Below are 18,570 nucleotides of genomic sequence, written 5' to 3'. Positions count from 1 at the left end.
TGCTGCAACTCAAGAAGTTCCCCGACATACCCGTCTCCACTCGAGAGGAAGCACGTGGGGTCCCGCCCACATCCAGGGGAGCTCCGTTTCCGACTCCTAGCTCGAGATGAGGGATCCTTTCCCTGTTTCGAAGGGAAAGAATTCCCGGGGTTCCCGTCGCATTTCAAGAGGAGGCGCTCTCCACAGGAAAGGCGAGAGGAACTCCAGGGTCGTGACACCATTCCAAGAGTCCCCCAGATGTGTCAGTCCATTCCAGAGGAACCTGTTTTCCCTGCACTGCCTTGACGTTCAAGCCAAGGATCGACTCCCACCACGTGTGCACGTGGGACAGCCCTGTGGGAAAGCCTCGTGGGAAAGCCTCGTGGAAAAGACTCGAGGGAAAACCATAGATCCTTTGATCCACGAGGCGGACTGAGTGACACTGCTGCTACCGATCTGGAGGAAAGCGCAAGTGCATGCCCGCATTCGAGACGAAGACTGACTCCCCTGGGGAGACTCCAGAAGTACCCCAAGATCCATGTCAGCACTGGAGAGGAATCCTCAGGTTCCGGCCCCGACTCCACACAAGCACTTAGGCCCCGGCATCGATGGGAGAGGAATCCCGAGACGCCCCCGAGGAACTCGCATGGGGACTGGCCTTTCCTGAGGCCACCAGAGCGGGTCCCTGAGGTCCCCGTCGTAAGTCGAGAGTACCTGCGGCAACTCGAGAAAATCCAGGAGGTTTTGCCCTCCAGGCGAGATGAGGCCCATTTCCGCTGAGGCTTCTGGAGGCTAATCACGTCTAACCACTGGAACTTCCAAAGGGTCCTTCACACCACTGCTGCAACTCAAGAAGTGCCCCGACATACCCGTCTCCACTCGAGAGGAAGCACGTGGGGTCCCGCCCACATCCAGGGGAGCTCCGTTCCGACTCCTAGCTCGAGATGAGGGATCCTTTCCCTGTTTCGTAGGGAAAGAATTCCCGGCGTTCCCATCGCATCTCAAGAGGAGGCGCTCTCCACAGGAAAGGCGAGAGGAACTCCAGGGTCGTGCCACCGTTCCAAGAGACCCCCAGATGTGTCAGTCCATTCCAGAGGAACCTGTTTTCCCTGCACTGCCTTGACGTTCAAGCCAAGGATCGACTTCCACCACGTGTGCACGTGGGACAGCCCTGTGGGAAAGCCTCGTGGGAAAGCCTCGTGGAAAAGACTCGAGGGAAAACCATAGATCCTTTCATCCACGAGGCGGACTGCGTGACACTGCTGCTACCGCTCTGGAGGAAAGCGCAAGTGCATGCCCGCATTCGAGACGAGGACTGACTCCCCTGGGGAGACTCGAGAAGTACCCCAAGATCCATGTCAGCACTGGAGAGGAATCCTCAGGTTCCGGCCCCGACTCCACACAAGGTCTTAGGCCCTGGCATCGACGGGAGAGGAATCCCCAGAGGAACTCGCATGGGGACTGGCCTTTCCTGAGGCCAACAGAGCGGGTCCCTGAGGTCCTCGTCGTAAGTCGAGAGCACCTGCCGCAACTCGAGAAAATCCAGGAGGTTTTGCCCTCCAGGCGAGATGAGGCCCATTTCCGCTGAGGCTTCTCGAGGCTAATCACATCTAACCACTGGAACTTCCAAAGGGTCCTTCACACCCTTGCTGCAACTCAAGAAGGTCCGCGACATACCCGTCTCCACTCGAGAGGAAGCACGTGGGGTCCCGCACATATCCAGGGGAGCCCCTTTTCCGCCTCCTAGCTCGAGATGAGGGATCCTTTCCCTGTTTCGTAGGGAAAGAATTGCCGGTGTTCCCGTCGCATCTCAAGAGGAAGCGCTCTCCACAGGAAAGGGGAGAGGAACTCCAGGGTCGTGCCACCATTCCAAGAGACCCCCAGATGTGTCAGTCCATTACAGAGGAACCTGTTTTCCCTGCACTGCCTTGACGTTCAAGCCGAGGATCGACTCCCACCACGTGTGCACATGGGACCGCCCTGTGGGAAAGCCTCGTGGGAAAGCCTCGTGGGAAAGACTCGAGGGAAAGACTCGAGGGAAAACCATAGATCCTTTGATCCACGCGGCGGACTGCGTGACACTGCTGCTACCGCTCTGGAGGAAAGCGCAAGTGCATGCCCGCATTCGAGACGAGGACTGACTCCGCTGGGGAGACTCCAGAAGTACCCCAAGATCCATGTCAGCACTGGAGAGGAATCCTCAGGTTCCGGCCCCGACTCCACACAAGGTCTTAGGCCCCGGCATCGACGGGAGAGGAATCCCCAGAGGAACTCGCATGGGGACTGGCCTTTCCTGAGGCCACCAGAGCGGGTCCCTGAGGTCCCCGTCGTCAGTCGAGATCACCTGCCGCAACTCGAGAAAATCCAGGAGGTTTTGCCCTCCAGGCGAGATGAGGCTCATTTCCGCTGAGGCTTCTCGAGGCTAATCACGTCTAAACACTGGAACTTCCAAAGGGTCATTCACACCCTTGCTGCAACTCAAGAAGTTCGCCGACATACCCGTCTCCACTCGAAAGGAAGCACGTGGGGTCCCGCACACATCCAGGGGAGCCCCGTTTCCGCCTCCTAGCTCGAGATGAGGGATCCTTTCCCTGTTTCGGAGGGAAAGAATTCCCGGCGTTCCCGTCGCATCTCAAGAGGAGGCGCTCTCCACAGGAAAGGCGAGAGGAACTCCAGGGTCCTGCCACCATTCCAAGAGTCCCCCAGATGTGTCAGTCCATTCCAGAGGAACCTGTTTTCACTGCACTGCCTTGACGTTCAAGCCAAGGATCGACTCCCACCACGTGTGCACGTGGGACAGCCCTGTGGGAAAGCCTCGTGGGAAAGCCTCGTGGGAAAGACTCGAGGGAAAACCATAGATCCTTTGATCCATGCGGCGGACTGCGTGACACTGCTGCTACCGCTCTGGAGGAAAGCGCAAGTGCATGCCCGCATTCGAGACGAGGACTGACTCCCCTGGGGAGACTCCAGAAGTACCCCAAGATCCATGTCAGCACTGGAGAGGAATCCTCACGTTCCTGCCCCGACTCCACACAAGGTCTTAGGCCCCGGCATCGACGGGAGAGGAATCCCCAGAGGCCCCCGAGGAACTCGCATGGGGACTGGCCTTTCCTGAGGCCACCAGAGCGGGTCCCTGAGGTCCCCGTCATAAGTCGAGAGCACCTGCCGCAACTCGAGAAAATCCAGGAGGTTTTGCCCTCCAGGCGTGATGAGGCCCATTTCCGCTGAGGCTTCTCGAGGCGAATCACTTCTAACCACTGGAACTTCCAAAGGGTCCTTCACACCCTTGCTGCAACTCAAGAAGTTCCCCGACATACCTGTCTCCACTCGAAAGGAAGCACGTGGGTTCCCGCACACATCCAGGGAAGCCCCGTTTCCGCCTCCTAGCTGGAGATGAGGGATCCTTTCCCTGTTTCGTAGGGAAAGAATTTCCGGCGTTCCCGTCGCATCTCACGAGGAGGCGCTCTCCACAGGAAAGGCGAGAGGAACTCCAGGGTCGTGCCACCATTCCAAGAGTCCCCCAGATGTGTCAGTCCATTCCAGAAGAACCTGTTTTCCCTGCACTGCCTTGACGTCCAAGCCAAGGATCGACTCCCACCACGTGTGCACGTGGGACAGCCCTGTGGGAAAGCCTCGTGGAAAAGCCTCGTGGGAAAGACTCGAGGGAAAACCATAGATCCTTTGATCCATGTGGCGGACTGCGTGACACTGCTGCTACCGCTCTGGAGGAAAGCGCAAGTGCATGCCCGCATTCGAGATGAGAACTGACTCCCCTGGGGAGACTCCAGAAGTACCCCAAGATCCATGTCAGCACTGGAGAGGAATCCTCAGGTTCCGGCCCCGACTCCACACAAGGTCTTAGGCCCCGGCATCGACGGGAGAGTAATCCCCAGAGGAACTCGCATGGGGACTGGCCTTTCCTGAGGCCACCAGAGCGGGTCCCTGAGGTCCCCGTCGTCAGTCGAGATCACCTGCCGCAACTCGAGAAAATCCAGGAGGTTTTGCCCTCCAGGCGAGATGAGGCTCATTTCCGCTGAGGCTTCTCGAGGCTAATCACGTCTAAACACTGGAACTTCCAAAGGGTCCTTCACACCCTTGCTGCAACTCAAGAAGTTCGCCGACATACCCGTCTCCACTCGAAAGGAAGCACGTGGGGTCCCGCACACATCCAGGGGAGCCCCGTTTCCGCCTCCTAGCTCGAGATGAGGGATCCTTTCCCTGTTTCGTAGGGAAAGAATTCCCGGCGTTCCCGTCGCATCTCAAGAGGAGGCGCTCTCCACAGGAAAGGCGAGAGGAACTCCAGGGTCCTGCCACCATTCCAAGAGTCCCCCAGATGTGTCAGTCCATTCCAGAGGAACCTGTTTTCCCTGCACTGCCTTGACGTTCAAGCCAAGGATCGACTCCCACCAAGTGTGCACGTGGGACAGCCCTGTGGGAAAGCCTCGTGGGAAAGCCTCGTGGGAAAGACTCGAGCGAAAACCATAGATCCTTTGATCCATGCGGCGGACTGCGTGACACTGCTGCTACCGCTCTGGAGGAAAGCGCAAGTGCATGCCCGCATTCGAGACGAGGACTGACTCCCCTGGGGAGACTCCAGAAGTACCCCAAGATCCATGTCAGCACTGGAGAGGAATCCTCACGTTCCTGCCCCGACTCCACACAAGGTCTTAGGCCCCGGCATCGACGGGAGAGGAATCCCCAGAGGCCCCCGAGGAACTCGCATGGGGACTGGCCTTTCCTGAGGCCACCAGAGCGGGTCCCTGAGGTCCCCGTCGTAAGTCGAGAGCACCTGCCGCAACTCGAGAAAATCCAGGAGGTTTTGCCCTCCAGGCGAGATGAGGCCCATTTCCGCTGAGGCTTCTCGAGGCGAATCACGTCTAACCACTGGAACTTCCAAAGGGTCCTTCACACCCTTGCTGCAACTCAAGAAGTTCCCCGACATACCCGTCTCCACTCGAGAGGAAGCACGTGGGTCCCGCACACATCCAGGGGAGCCCCGTTTCCGCCTCCTAGCTCGAGATGAGGGATCCTTTCACTGTTTCGTAGGGAAAGAATTCCCGTCGTTCCCGTCGCATCTCAAGAGGAGGCGCTCTCCACAGGAAAGGCGAGAGGAACTGAAGGGTCGTGCCACCATTCCAAGAGTCCCCCAGATGTGTCAGTCCATTCCAGAGGAACCTGTTTTCCCTGCACTTCCTTGACGTTCAAGCCGAGGATCGAATCCCACCACGTGTGCACGTGGGACAGCCCTTTGGGAAAGCCTCGTGGGATAGCCTCGTGGGAAAGACTCGAGGGAAAACCATAGATCCTTTGATCCACGCGGCGGACTGCGTGACACTGCTGCCACCGCTCTGGAGGAAAGCGCAAGTGCATGCCCGCATTCGAGACGAGGACTGACTCCCCTGGGGAGACTCCAGAAGTACCCCAAGATCCATGTCAGCACTGGAGAGGAATCCGCAGGTTCCGGCCCCGACTCCACACAAGGTCTTAGGCCCCGGTATCGACGGGAGAGGAATCCCCAGAGGCCCCCGAGGAACTCGCATTGGGACTGGCCTTTCCTGAGGCCACTAGAGCGGGTCCCTGAGGTCCCCGTCGTAAGTCGAGATCACCTGCCGCAACTCGAGAAAATCCAGGAGGTTTTGCCCTCCAGGCGAGATGAGGCCCATTTCCGCTGAGGCTTCTGGAGGCTAATCACGTCTAACCACTGGAACTTCCAAAGGGTCCTTCACACCCTTGCTGCAACTCAAGAAGTTCCCCGACATACCCGTCTCCACTCCAGAGGAAGCACGTGGGGTCCCGCCCACATCCAGGGGAGCTCCGTTTCCGACTGCTAGCTCGAGATGAGGGATCCTTTCCCTGTTTCGCAGGGAAAGAATTCCCGGGGTTCCCGTCGCATTTCAAGAGGAGGCGCTCTCCACAGGAAAGGCGAGATGAACTCCAGGGTCGTGACACCATTCCAAGAGTCCCCCAGATGTGTCAGTCCATTCCAGAGGAACCTGTTTTCCCTGCACTGCCTTGACGTTCAAGCTAAGGATCGACTCCCACCACGTGTGCACGTGGGACAGCCCTGTGGGAAAGCCTCGTGGGAAAGCCTCGTGGAAAAGACTCGAGGGAAAACCACAGATCCTTTGATCCACGAGGCGGACTGCGTGACACTGCTGCTACCGCTCTGGAGGAAAGCGCAAGTGCATGCCCGCATTCGAGACGAAGACTGACTCCCCTGGGGAGACTCCAGAAGTACCCCAAGATCCATGTCAGCACTGGAGAGGAATCCTCAGGTTCCGGCCCCGACTCCACACAAGCACGTAGGCCCCGGCATCGACGGGAGAGGAATCCCGAGACGCCCCCGAGGAACTCGCATGGGGACTGGCCTTTCCTGAGGCCACCAGAGCGGGTCCCTGAGGTCCCAGTCGTAAGTCGAGAGCACCTGCGGCAACTCGAGAAAATCCAGGAGGTTTTGCCCTCCAGGCGAGATGAGGCCCATTTCCGCTGCGGCTTCTGGAGGCTAATCACGTCTAACCACTGGAACTTCCAAAGGGTCCTTCACACCACTGCTGCAACTCAAGAAGTGCCCCGACATACCCTACTCCACTCGAGAGGAAGCACGTGGGGTCCCGCCCACATCCAGGGGAGCTCCGTCCGACTCCTAGCTCGAGATGAGGGATCCTTTCCCTGTTTCGTAGGCAAAGAATTCCCGGCGTTCCCGTCGCATCTCAAGAGGAGGCGCTCTCCACAGGAAAGGCGAGAGGAACTCCAGGGTCGTGCCACCATTCCAAGAGTCCCCCAGATGTGTCAGTCCATTCCAGAGGAACCTGTTTTCCCTGCACTGCCTTGACGTTCAAGCCGAGGATCGACTCCCACCACGTGTGCACGTGGGACAGCCCTGTGGGAAAGCCTCGTGGGAAAGCCTCGTGGGAAAGACTCGAGGGAAAACCATAGATCTTTTGATCCACGAGGCGGACTGCGTGACACTGCTGCTACCGCTCTGGAGGAAAGCGCAAGTGCATGCCCGCATTCGAGACGAGGACTGACTCCCCTGGGGAGACTCCAGAAGTACCCCAAGATCCATGTCAGCACTGGAGAGGAATCCTCAGGTTCCGGCCCCGACTTCACACAAGGTCTTAGGCCCCGGCATCGACGGGAGAGGAATCCCCAGAGGAACTCGCATGGGGACTGGCCTTTCCTGAGGCCACCAGAGCGGGTCCCTGAGGTCCCCGTCGTAAGTCGAGAGCACCTGCCGCAACTCGAGAAAATCCAGGAGGTTTTGCCCTCCAGGCGAGATGAGGCCCATTTCCGCTGAGGCTTCTCTAGGCTAATCACGTCTAAACACTGGGACTTCCAAAGGGTCCTTCACACCCTTGCTGCAACTCAAGAAGGTCCCCGACATACCCGTCTCCACTCGAGAGGAAGCACGTGGGGTCCCGCACACATCCAGGGGAGCCCCGTTTCCGCCTCCTAGCTCGAGATGAGGGATCCTTTCCCTGTTTCGTAGGGAAAGAATTCCCGGCGTTCCCGTCGCATCTCAAGAGGAGGCGCTCTCCACAGGAAAGGCGAGACGAACTCCAGGGTCATGCCACCATTCCACGAGTCCCCCAGATGTGTCAGTCCATTCCAGAGGAACCTGTTTTCCCTGCCCTGCCTTGACGTTCAAGCCGAGGATCGACTCCCACCACGTGTGCACGTGGGACAGCCCTGAGGGAAAGCCTCGTGGGAAAGCCTCGTGGGAAAGACTCGAGGGAAAACCATAGATCCTTTGATCCATTGGGCGGACTGCGTGACACTGCTGCTACCGCTCTGGAGGAAAGCGCAAGTGCATGCCCGCATTCGAGACGAGGACTGACTCCCCTGGGGAGACTCCAGAAGTACCCCAAGATCCATGTCAGCACTGGAGAGGAATCCTCAGGTTCCGGCCCCGACTTCACACAAGGTCTTAGGCCCCGGCATCGACGGGAGAGGAATCCCCAGAGGAACTCGCATGGGGAATGGCCTTTCCTGAGGCCACCAGAGCGGGTCCCTGAGGTCCTCGTCGTAGGTCGAGAGCACCTGCCGCAATTCGAGAAAATCCAGGCCGTTTTGCCCTCCAGGCGAGATGAGGCCCATTTCCGCTGAGGCTTCTCGAGGCCAATCACATCTAACCACTGGAACTTCCAAAGGTTCCTTCACACGCTTGCTGCAACTCAAGAAGTTCCCCGACATACCCGTTTCCACTCGAGAGGAAGCACGTGGGGTCCCGCACACATCCAGGGGAGCCCCTTTTCCGCCTCGTAGCTCGAGATGAGGGATCCTTTCCCTGTTTCGTAGGGAAAGAATTCCCGGCGTTCCCGGCGCATCTCAAGAGGAGGCGCTCTCCACAGGAAAGGCGAGAGGAACTCCAGGGTCGTGCCACCATTCCAATAGTTCCCCAGATGTGTCAGTCCATTCCAGAGGAACCTGTTTTCCCTGCACTGCCTTGACGTTCAAGCCGAGGATCGACTCCCACCACGTGTGCCCGTGGGACAGCCCTGTGGGAAAGCCTCGTGGAAAAGCCTCGTGGGAAAGACTCGAGGGAAAACCATAGATCCTTTGATCCACGCGGCGGACTGCGTGACACTGCTGCTACCGCTCTGGAGGAAAGCGCAAGTGCATGCCCGAATTCGAGACGAGGACTGACTCCCCTGGGGAGACTCTAGAAGTACCCCAAGATCCATGTCAGCACTGGAGAGGAATCCTCAGGTTCCGGCCCCGACTCCACACAAGGTCTTAGGCCCCGGCATCGAAGGGAGAGGAATCCCGAGAGGCCCCCGAGGAACTCGCATGGGGACTGGCCTTTCCTGAGGCCACCAGAGCGGGTCCCTGAGGTCCCCGTCGTAAGTCGAGAGCACCTGCCGCAACTCGAGAAAATCCAGGAGGTTTTGCCCTCCAGGCGAGATGAGGCCCATTTCCGCTGAGGCTTCTCGAGGCCAATCACATCTAACCACTGGAACTTCCAAAGGGTCCTTCACACCCTTGCTGCAACTCAAGTAGTTCCCCGACATACCCGTCTGCACTCGAGAGGAAGCACGTGGTGTCCCGCACACATCCAGTGGAGCCCCGTTTCCGCCTCCTAGCTCGAGATGAGGGATCCTTTCCCTATTTCGTAGGGAAAGAATTCCCGGCGTTCCCGTCGCATCTCAAGAGGAGGCACTCTCCACAGGAAAGGCGAGAGGAACTCCAGGGTCGTGCCACCATTCCAAGAGTCCCCCAGATGTGTCAGTCCATTCCAGAGGAACCTGTTTTCCCTGCACTGCCTTGACGTTCAAGCCGAGGATCGACTCCCACCACGTGTGCCCGTGGGACAGCCCTGTGGGAAAGCCTCGTGGAAAAGCCTCGTGGGAAAGACTCGAGGGAAAACCATAGATCCTTTGATCCACGCGGCGGACTACGTGACACTGCTGCTACCGCTCTGGAGGAAAGCGCAAGTGCATGCCCGAATTCGAGACGAGGACTGACTCCCCTGGGGAGACTCTAGAAGTACCCCAAGATCCATGTCAGCACTGGAGAGGAATCCTCAGGTTCCGGCCCCGACTCCACACAAGGTCTTAGGCCCCGGCATCGAAGGGAGAGGAATCCCGAGAGGCCCCCGAGGAACTCGCATGGGGACTGGCCTTTCCTGAGGCCACCAGAGCGGGTCCCTGAGGTCCCCGTCGTAAGTCGAGAGCACCTGCCGCAACTCGAGAAAATCCAGGAGGTTTTGCCCTCCAGGCGAGATGAGGCCCATTTCCGCTGAGGCTTCTCGAGGCCAATCACATCTAACCACTGGAACTTCCAAAGGGTCCTTCACACCCTTGCTGCAACTCAAGTAGTTCCCCGACATACCCGTCTGCACTCGAGAGGAAGCACGTGGTGTCCCGCACACATCCAGTGGAGCCCCGTTTCCGCCTCCTAGCTCGAGATGAGGGATCCTTTCCCTATTTCGTAGGGAAAGAATTCCCGGCGTTCCCGTCGCATCTCAAGAGGAGGCACTCTCCACAGGAAAGGCGAGAGGAACTCCAGGGTCGTGCCACCATTCCAAGAGTCCCCCAGATGTGTCAGTCCATTCCAGAGGAACCTGTTTTCCCTGCACTGCCTTGACGTTCAAGCCGAGGATCGACTCCCACCACGTGTGCCCGTGGGACAGCCCTGTGGGAAAGCCTCGTGGAAAAGCCTCGTGGGAAAGACTCGAGGGAAAACCATAGATCCTTTGATCCACGCGGCGGACTGCGTGACACTGCTGCTACCGCTCTGGAGGAAAGCGCAAGTGCATGCCCGAATTCGAGACGAGGACTGACTCCCCTGGGGAGACTCTAGAAGTACCCCAAGATCCATGTCAGCACTGGAGAGGAATCCTCAGGTTCCGGCCCCGACTCCACACAAGGTCTTAGGCCCCGGCATCGAAGGGAGAGGAATCCCGAGAGGCCCCCGAGGAACTCGCATGGGGACTGGCCTTTCCTGAGGCCACCAGAGCGGGTCCCTGAGGTCCCCGTCGTAAGTCGAGAGCACCTGCCGCAACTCGAGAAAATCCAGGAGGTTTTGCCCTCCAGGCGAGATGAGGCCCATTTCCGCTGAGGCTTCTCGAGGCCAATCACATCTAACCACTGGAACTTCCAAAGGGTCCTTCACACCCTTGCTGCAACTCAAGTAGTTCCCCGACATACCCGTCTGCACTCGAGAGGAAGCACGTGGTGTCCCGCACACATCCAGTGGAGCCCCGTTTCCGCCTCCTAGCTCGAGATGAGGGATCCTTTCCCTATTTCGTAGGGAAAGAATTCCCGGCGTTCCCGTCGCATCTCAAGAGGAGGCACTCTCCACAGGAAAGGCGAGAGGAACTCCAGGGTCGTGCCACCATTCCAAGAGTCCCCCAGATGTGTCAGTCCATTCCAGAGGAACCTGTTTTCCCTGCACTGCCTTGACGTTCAAGCCGAGGATCGACTCCCACCACGTGTGCACGTGGGACAGCCCTGTGGGAAAGCCTCGTGGGAAAGCCTCGTGGGAAAGACTCGAGGGAAAACCATAGATCCTTTGATCCACGCGGCGGGCTTCGTGACACTGCTGCTACGGCTCTGGAGGAAAGCGCAAGTGCATGCCCGCATTCGAAACGAGGACTGACTCCCCTGGGGAGACTCCAGAAGTACCCCAAGATCCATGTCAGCACTGGAGAGGAATCCTCAGGTTCCGGCCCCGACTCCACACGAGGACTTAGGCCCCGGCATCGACGGGAGAGGAATCCCGAGAGGCCCCCGAGGAACTCGCATGGGGACTGGCTTTTCCTGAGGCCACCAGAGCGGATCCCTGAGGTCCCCGTCGTAAGTCGAGATCACCTGCTGCAACTCGAGAAAATCCAGGAGGTTTTGCCCTCCAGGCGAGATGAGGCTTATTTCCGCTGAGGCTTCTCGAGGCTAATCACGTCTAAACACTGGAACTTCCAAAGGGTCCTTCACACCCTTGCTGCAACTCAAGAAGTTCCCCGACATACCCGTCTCCACTCGAAAGGAAGCACGTGGGGTCCCGCACACATCCAGGGGAGCCCCGTTTCCGCCTCCTAGCTCGAGATGAGGGATCCTTTCCTTGTTTCGTAGGGAAAGAATTCCCGGCGTTCCCGGCGCATCTCAAGAGGAGGCGCTCTCCACAGGAAAGGCGAGAGGAACTCCAGGGTCGTGCCACCATTCCAAGAGTTCCCCAGATGTGTCAGTCCATTCCAGAGGAACCTGTTTTCCCTGCACTGCCTTGACGTTCAAGCCGAGGATCGACTCCCACCACGTGTGCCCGTGGGACAGCCCTGTGGGAAAGCCTAGTGGAAAAGCCTCGTGGGAAAGACTCGAGGGAAAACCATAGATCCTTTGATCCACGCGGCAAACTACGTGACACTGCTGCTACCGCTCTGGAGGAAAGCGCAAGTGCATGCCCGCATTCGAGACGAGGACTGACTCCCCTGGGGAGACTCTAGAAGTACCCCAAGATCCATGTCAGCACTGGAGAGGAATCCTCAGGTTCCGGCCCCGACTCCACACAAGGTCTTAGGCCCCGGCATCGAAGGGAGAGGAATCCCGAGAGGCCCCCGAGGAACTCGCATGGGGACTGGCCTTTCCTGAGGCCACCAGAGCGGGTCCCTGAGGTCCCCGTCGTAAGTCAAGAGCACCTGCCGCAACTCGAGAAAATCCAGGAGGTTTTGCCCTCCAGGCGAGATGAGGCCCATTTCCGCTGAGGCTTCTCGAGGCCAATCACATCTAACCACTGGAACTTCCAAAGGGTCCTTCACACCCTTGCTGCAACTCAAGTAGTTCCCCGACATACCCGTCTGCACTCGAGAGGAAGCACGTGGTGTCCCGCACACATCCAGTGGAGCCCCGTTTCCGCCTCCTAGCTCGAGATGAGGGATCCTTTCCCTATTTCGTAGGGAAAGAATTCCCGGCGTTCCCGTCGCATCTCAAGAGGAGGCACTCTCCACAGGAAAGGCGAGAGGAACTCCAGGGTCGTGCCACCATTCCAAGAGTCCCCCAGATGTGTCAGTCCATTCCAGAGGAACCTGTTTTCCCTGCACTGCCTTGACGTTCAAGCCGAGGATCGACTCCCACCACGTGTGCACGTGGGACAGCCCTGTGGGAAAGCCTCGTGGGAAAGCCTCGTGGGAAAGACTCGAGGGAAAACCATAGATCCTTTGATCCACGCGGCGGGCTTCGTGACACTGCTGCTACGGCTCTGGAGGAAAGCGCAAGTGCATGCCCGCATTCGAAACGAGGACTGACTCCCCTGGGGAGACTCCAGAAGTACCCCAAGATCCATGTCAGCACTGGAGAGGAATCCTCAGGTTCCGGCCCCGACTCCACACGAGGACTTAGGCCCCGGCATCGACGGGAGAGGAATCCCGAGAGGCCCCCGAGGAACTCGCATGGGGACTGGCTTTTCCTGAGGCCACCAGAGCGGGTCCCTGAGGTCCCCGTCGTAAGTCGAGATCACGTGCCGCAACTCGAGAAAATCCAGGAGGTTTTGCCCTCCAGGCGAGATGAGGCTCATTTCCGCTGAGGCTTCTCGAGGCTAATCACGTCTAAACACTGGAACTTCCAAAGGGTCCTTCACACCCTTGCTGCAACTCAAGAAGTTCCCCGACATACCCGTCTCCACTCGAAAGGAAGCACGTGGGTTCCCGCACACATCCAGTGGAGCCCGGTTTCCGCCTCCTAGCTCGAGATGAGGGATCCTTTCCCTGTTTCGTAGGGAAAGAATTCCCGGCGTTCCCGTCGCATCTCAAGAGGAGGCGCTCTCCACAGGAAAGGCGAGAGGAACTCCAGGGTCGTGACACCATTCCAAGAGTCCCCCAGATGTGTCAGTCCATTCCAGAAGAACCTGTTTTCCCTGCACTGCCTTGACGTTCAAGCCAAGGATCGACTCCCACCACGTGTGCACGTGGGACAGCCCTGTGGGAAAGCCTCGTGGGAAAGCCTCGTGGGAAAGACTCGAGGGAAAACCATAGATCCTTTGATCCATGTGGCGGACTGCGTGACACTGCTGCTACCGCTCTGGAGGAAAGCGCAATTGCATGCCCGCATTCGAGACGAGGACTGACTCCCCTGGGGAGACTCCAGAAGTACCCCAAGATCCATGTCAGCACTGGAGAGGATCCTCAGGTTCCGGCCCCGACTCCACACGAGGTCTTAGGCCCCGGCATCGACGGGAGAGGAATCCCCAGAGGAACTCGCATGGGGACTGGCCTTTCCTGAGGCCACCAGAGCGGGTCCCTGAGGTCCCCGTCGTAAGTCGAGAGCACCTGCCGCAACTCGAGAAAATCCAGGAGGTTTTGCCCTCCAGGCGAGATGAGGCCCATTTCCGCTGAGGCTTCTCTAGGCTAATCACGTCTAAACACTGGGACTTCCAAAGGGTCCTTCACACCCTTGCTGCAACTCAAGAAGGTCCCCGACATACCCGTCTCCACTCGAGAGGAAGCACGTGGGGTCCCGCACACATCCAGGGGAGCCCCGTTTCCGCCTCCTAGCTCGAGATGAGGGATCCTTTCCCTGTTTCGTAGGGAAAGAATTCCCGGCGTTCCCGTCGCATCTCAAGAGGAGGCGCTCTCCACAGGAAAGGCGAGACGAACTCCAGGGTCATGCCACCATTCCACGAGTCCCCCAGATGTGTCAGTCCATTCCAGAGGAACCTGTTTTCCCTGCCCTGCCTTGACGTTCAAGCCGAGGATCGACTCCCACCACGTGTGCACGTGGGACAGCCCTGAGGGAAAGCCTCGTGGGAAAGCCTCGTGGGAAAGACTCGAGGGAAAACCATAGATCCTTTGATCCATGTGGCGGACTGCGTGACACTGCTGCTACCGCTCTGGAGGAAAGCGCAAGTGCATGCCCGCATTCGAGACGAGGACTGACTCCCCTGGGGAGACTCCAGAAGTACCCCAAGATCCATGTCAGCACTGGAGAGGAATCCTCAGGTTCCGGCCCCGACTTCACACAAGGTCTTAGGCCCCGGCATCGACGGGAGAGGAATCCCCAGAGGAACTCGCATGGGGAATGGCCTTTCCTGAGGCCACCAGAGCGGGTCCCTGAGGTCCTCGTCGTAGGTCGAGAGCACCTGCCGCAATTCGAGAAAATCCAGGCCGTTTTGCCCTCCAGGCGAGATGAGGCCCATTTCCGCTGAGGCTTCTCGAGGCCAATCACATCTAACCACTGGAACTTCCAAAGGTTCCTTCACACCCTTGCTGCAACTCAAGAAGTTCCCCGACATACCCGTTTCCACTCGAGAGGAAGCACGTGGGGTCCCGCACACATCCAGGGGAGCCCCTTTTCCGCCTCGTAGCTCGAGATGAGGGATCCTTTCCCTGTTTCGTAGGGAAAGAATTCCCGGCGTTCCCGGCGCATCTCAAGAGGAGGCGCACTCCACAGGAAAGGCGAGAGGAACTCCAGGGTCGTGCCACCATTCCAAGAGTTCCCCAGATGTGTCAGTCCATTCCAGAGGAACCTGTTTTCCCTGCACTGCCTTGACGTTCAAGCCGAGGATCGACTCCCACCACGTGTGCCCGTGGGACAGCCCTGTGGGAAAGCCTCGTGGAAAAGCCTCGTGGGAAAGACTCGAGGGAAAACCATAGATCCTTTGATCCACGCGGCAGACTACGTGACACTGCTGCTACCGCTCTGGAGGAAAGCGCAAGTGCATGCCCGCATTCGAGACGAGGACTGACTCCCCTGGGGAGACTCTAGAAGTACCCCAAGATCCATGTCAGCACTGGAGAGGAATCCTCAGGTTCCGGCCCGGACTCCACACAAGGTCTTAGGCCCCGGCATCGAAGGGAGAGGAATCCCGAGAGGCCCCCGAGGAACTCGCATGGGGACTGGCCTTTCCTGAGGCCACCAGAGCGGGTCCCTGAGGTCCCCGTCGTAAGTCGAGAGCACCTGCCGCAACTCGAGAAAATCCAGGAGGTTTTGCCCTCCAGGCGAGATGAGGCCCATTTCCGCTGAGGCTTCTCGAGGCCAATCACATCTAACCACTGGAACTTCCAAAGGGTCCTTCACACCCTTGCTGCAACTCAAGTAGTTCCCCGACATACCCGTCTGCACTCGAGAGGAAGCACGTGGTGTCCCGCACACATCCAGTGGAGCCCCGTTTCCGCCTCCTAGCTCGAGATGAGGGATCCTTTCCCTATTTCGTAGGGAAAGAATTCCCGGCGTTCCCGTCGCATCTCAAGAGGAGGCACTCTCCACAGGAAAGGCGAGAGGAACTCCAGGGTCGTGCCACCATTCCAAGAGTCCCCCAGATGTGTCAGTCCATTCCAGAGGAACCTGTTTTCCCTGCACTGCCTTGACGTTCAAGCCGAGGATCGACTCCCACCACGTGTGCACGTGGGACAGCCCTGTGGGAAAGCCTCGTGGGAAAGCCTCGTGGGAAAGACTCGAGGGAAAACCATAGATCCTTTGATCCACGCGGCGGGCTTCGTGACACTGCTGCTACGGCTCTGGAGGAAAGCGCAAGTGCATGCCCGCATTCGAAACGAGGACTGACTCCCCTGGGGAGACTCCAGAAGTACCCCAAGATCCATGTCAGCACTGGAGAGGAATCCTCAGGTTCCGGCCCCGACTCCACACAAGGTCTTAGGCCCCGGCATCGAAGGGAGAGGAATCCCGAGAGGCCCCCGAGGAACTCGCATGGGGACTGGCCTTTCCTGAGGCCACCAGAGCGGGTCCCTGAGGTCCCCGTCGTAAGTCAAGAGCACCTGCCGCAACTCGAGAAAATCCAGGAGGTTTTGCCCTCCAGGCGAGATGAGGCCCATTTCCGCTGAGGCTTCTCGAGGCCAATCACATCTAACCACTGGAACTTCCAAAGGGTCCTTCACACCCTTGCTGCAACTCAAGTAGTTCCCCGACATACCCGTCTGCACTCGAGAGGAAGCACGTGGTGTCCCGCACACATCCAGTGGAGCCCCGTTTCCGCCTCCTAGCTCGAGATGAGGGATCCTTTCCCTGTTTCGTAGGGACAGAATTCCCGGCGTTCCCGTCGCATCTCAAGAGGAGGCACTCTCCACAGGAAAGGCGAGAGGAACTCCAGGGTCGTGCCACCATTCCAAGAGTCCCCCAGATGTGTCAGTCCATTCCAGAGGAACCTGTTTTCCCTGCACTGCCTTGACGTTCAAGCCGAGGATCGACTCCCACCACGTGTGCACGTGGGACAGCCCTGTGGGAAAGCCTCGTGGGAAAGCCTCGTGGGAAAGACTCGAGGGAAAACCATAGATCCTTTGATCCACGCGGCGGGCTTCGTGACACTGCTGCTACGGCTCTGGAGGAAAGCGCAAGTGCATGCCCGCATTCGAAACGAGGACTGACTCCCCTGGGGAGACTCCAGAAGTACCCCAAGATCCATGTCAGCACTGGAGAGGAATCCTCAGGTTCCGGCCCCGACTCCACACGAGGACTTAGGCCCCGGCATCGACGGGAGAGGAATCCCGAGAGGCCCCCGAGGAACTCGCATGGGGACTGGCTTTTCCTGAGGCCACCAGAGCGGGTCCCTGAGGTCCCCGTCGTAAGTCGAGATCACGTGCCGCAACTCGAGAAAATCCAGGAGGTTTTGCCCTCCAGGCGAGATGAGGCTCATTTCCGCTGAGGCTTCTCGAGGCTAATCACGTCTAAACACTGGAACTTCCAAAGGGTCCTTCACACCCTTGCTGCAACTCAAGAAGTTCCCCGACATACCCGTCTCCACTCGAAAGGAAACACGTGGGTTCCCGCACACATCCAGTGGAGCCCGGTTTCCGCCTCCTAGCTCGAGATGAGGGATCCTTTCCCTGTTTCGTAGGGAAAGAATTCCCGGCGTTCCCGTCGCATCTCAAGAGGAGGCGCTCTCCACAGGAAAGGCGACAGGAACTCCAGGGTCGTGACACCATTCCAAGAGTCCCCCAGATGTGTCAGTCCATTCCAGAAGAACCTGTTTTCCCTGCACTGCCTTGACGTTCAAGCCAAGGATCGACTCCCACCACGTGTGCACGTGGGACAGCCCTGTGGGAAAGCCTCGTGGGAAAGCCTCGTGGGAAAGACTCGAGGGAAAACCATAGATCCTTTGATCCATGTGGCGGACTGCGTGACACTGCTGCTACCGCTCTGGAGGAAAGCGCAATTGCATGCCCGCATTCGAGACGAGGACTGACTCCCCTGGGGAGACTCCAGAAGTACCCCAAGATCCATGTCAGCACTGGAGAGGATCCTCAGGTTCCGGCCCCGACTCCACACGAGGTCTTAGGCCCCGGCATCGACGGGAGAGGAATCCCCAGAGGAACTCGCATGGGGACTGGCCTTTCCTGAGGCCACCAGAGCGGGTCCCTGAGGTCCCCGTCGTAAGTCGAGAGCACCTGCCGCAACTCGAGAAAATCCAGGAGGTTTTGCCCTCCAGGCGAGATGAGGCCCATTTCCGCTGAGGCTTCTCTAGGCTAATCACGTCTAAACACTGGGACTTCCAAAGGGTCCTTCACACCCTTGCTGCAACTCAAGAAGGTCCCCGACATACCCGTCTCCACTCGAGAGGAAGCACGTGGGGTCCCGCACACATCCAGGGGAGCCCCGTTTCCGCCTCCTAGCTCGAGATGAGGGATCCTTTCCCTGTTTCGTAGGGAAAGAATTCCCGGCGTTCCCGTCGCATCTCAAGAGGAGGCGCTCTCCACAGGAAAGGCGAGACGAACTCCAGGGTCATGCCACCATTCCACGAGTCCCCCAGATGTGTCAGTCCATTCCAGAGGAACCTGTTTTCCCTGCACTGCCTTGACGTTCAAGCCGAGGATCGACTCCCACCACGTGTGCACGTGGGACAGCCCTGAGGGAAAGCCTCGTGGGAAAGCCTCGTGGGAAAGACTCGAGGGAAAACCATAGATCCTTTGATCCATTGGGCGGACTGCGTGACACTGCTGCTACCGCTCTGGAGGAAAGCGCAAGTGCATGCCCGCATTCGAGACGAGGACTGACTCCCCTGGGGAGACTCCAGAAGTACCCCAAGATCCATGTCAGCACTGGAGAGGAATCCTCAGGTTCCGGCCCCGACTTCACACAAGGTCTTAGGCCCCGGCATCGACGGGAGAGGAATCCCCAGAGGAACTCGCATGGGGAATGGCCTTTCCTGAGG

Source organism: Ovis canadensis, chromosome 13 (assembly GCF_042477335.2).
Source record: "Ovis canadensis isolate MfBH-ARS-UI-01 breed Bighorn chromosome 13, ARS-UI_OviCan_v2, whole genome shotgun sequence".
Lineage (NCBI taxonomy): Eukaryota > Metazoa > Chordata > Mammalia > Artiodactyla > Bovidae > Ovis > Ovis canadensis.
This window is presented reverse-complemented; position numbering follows the sequence as displayed.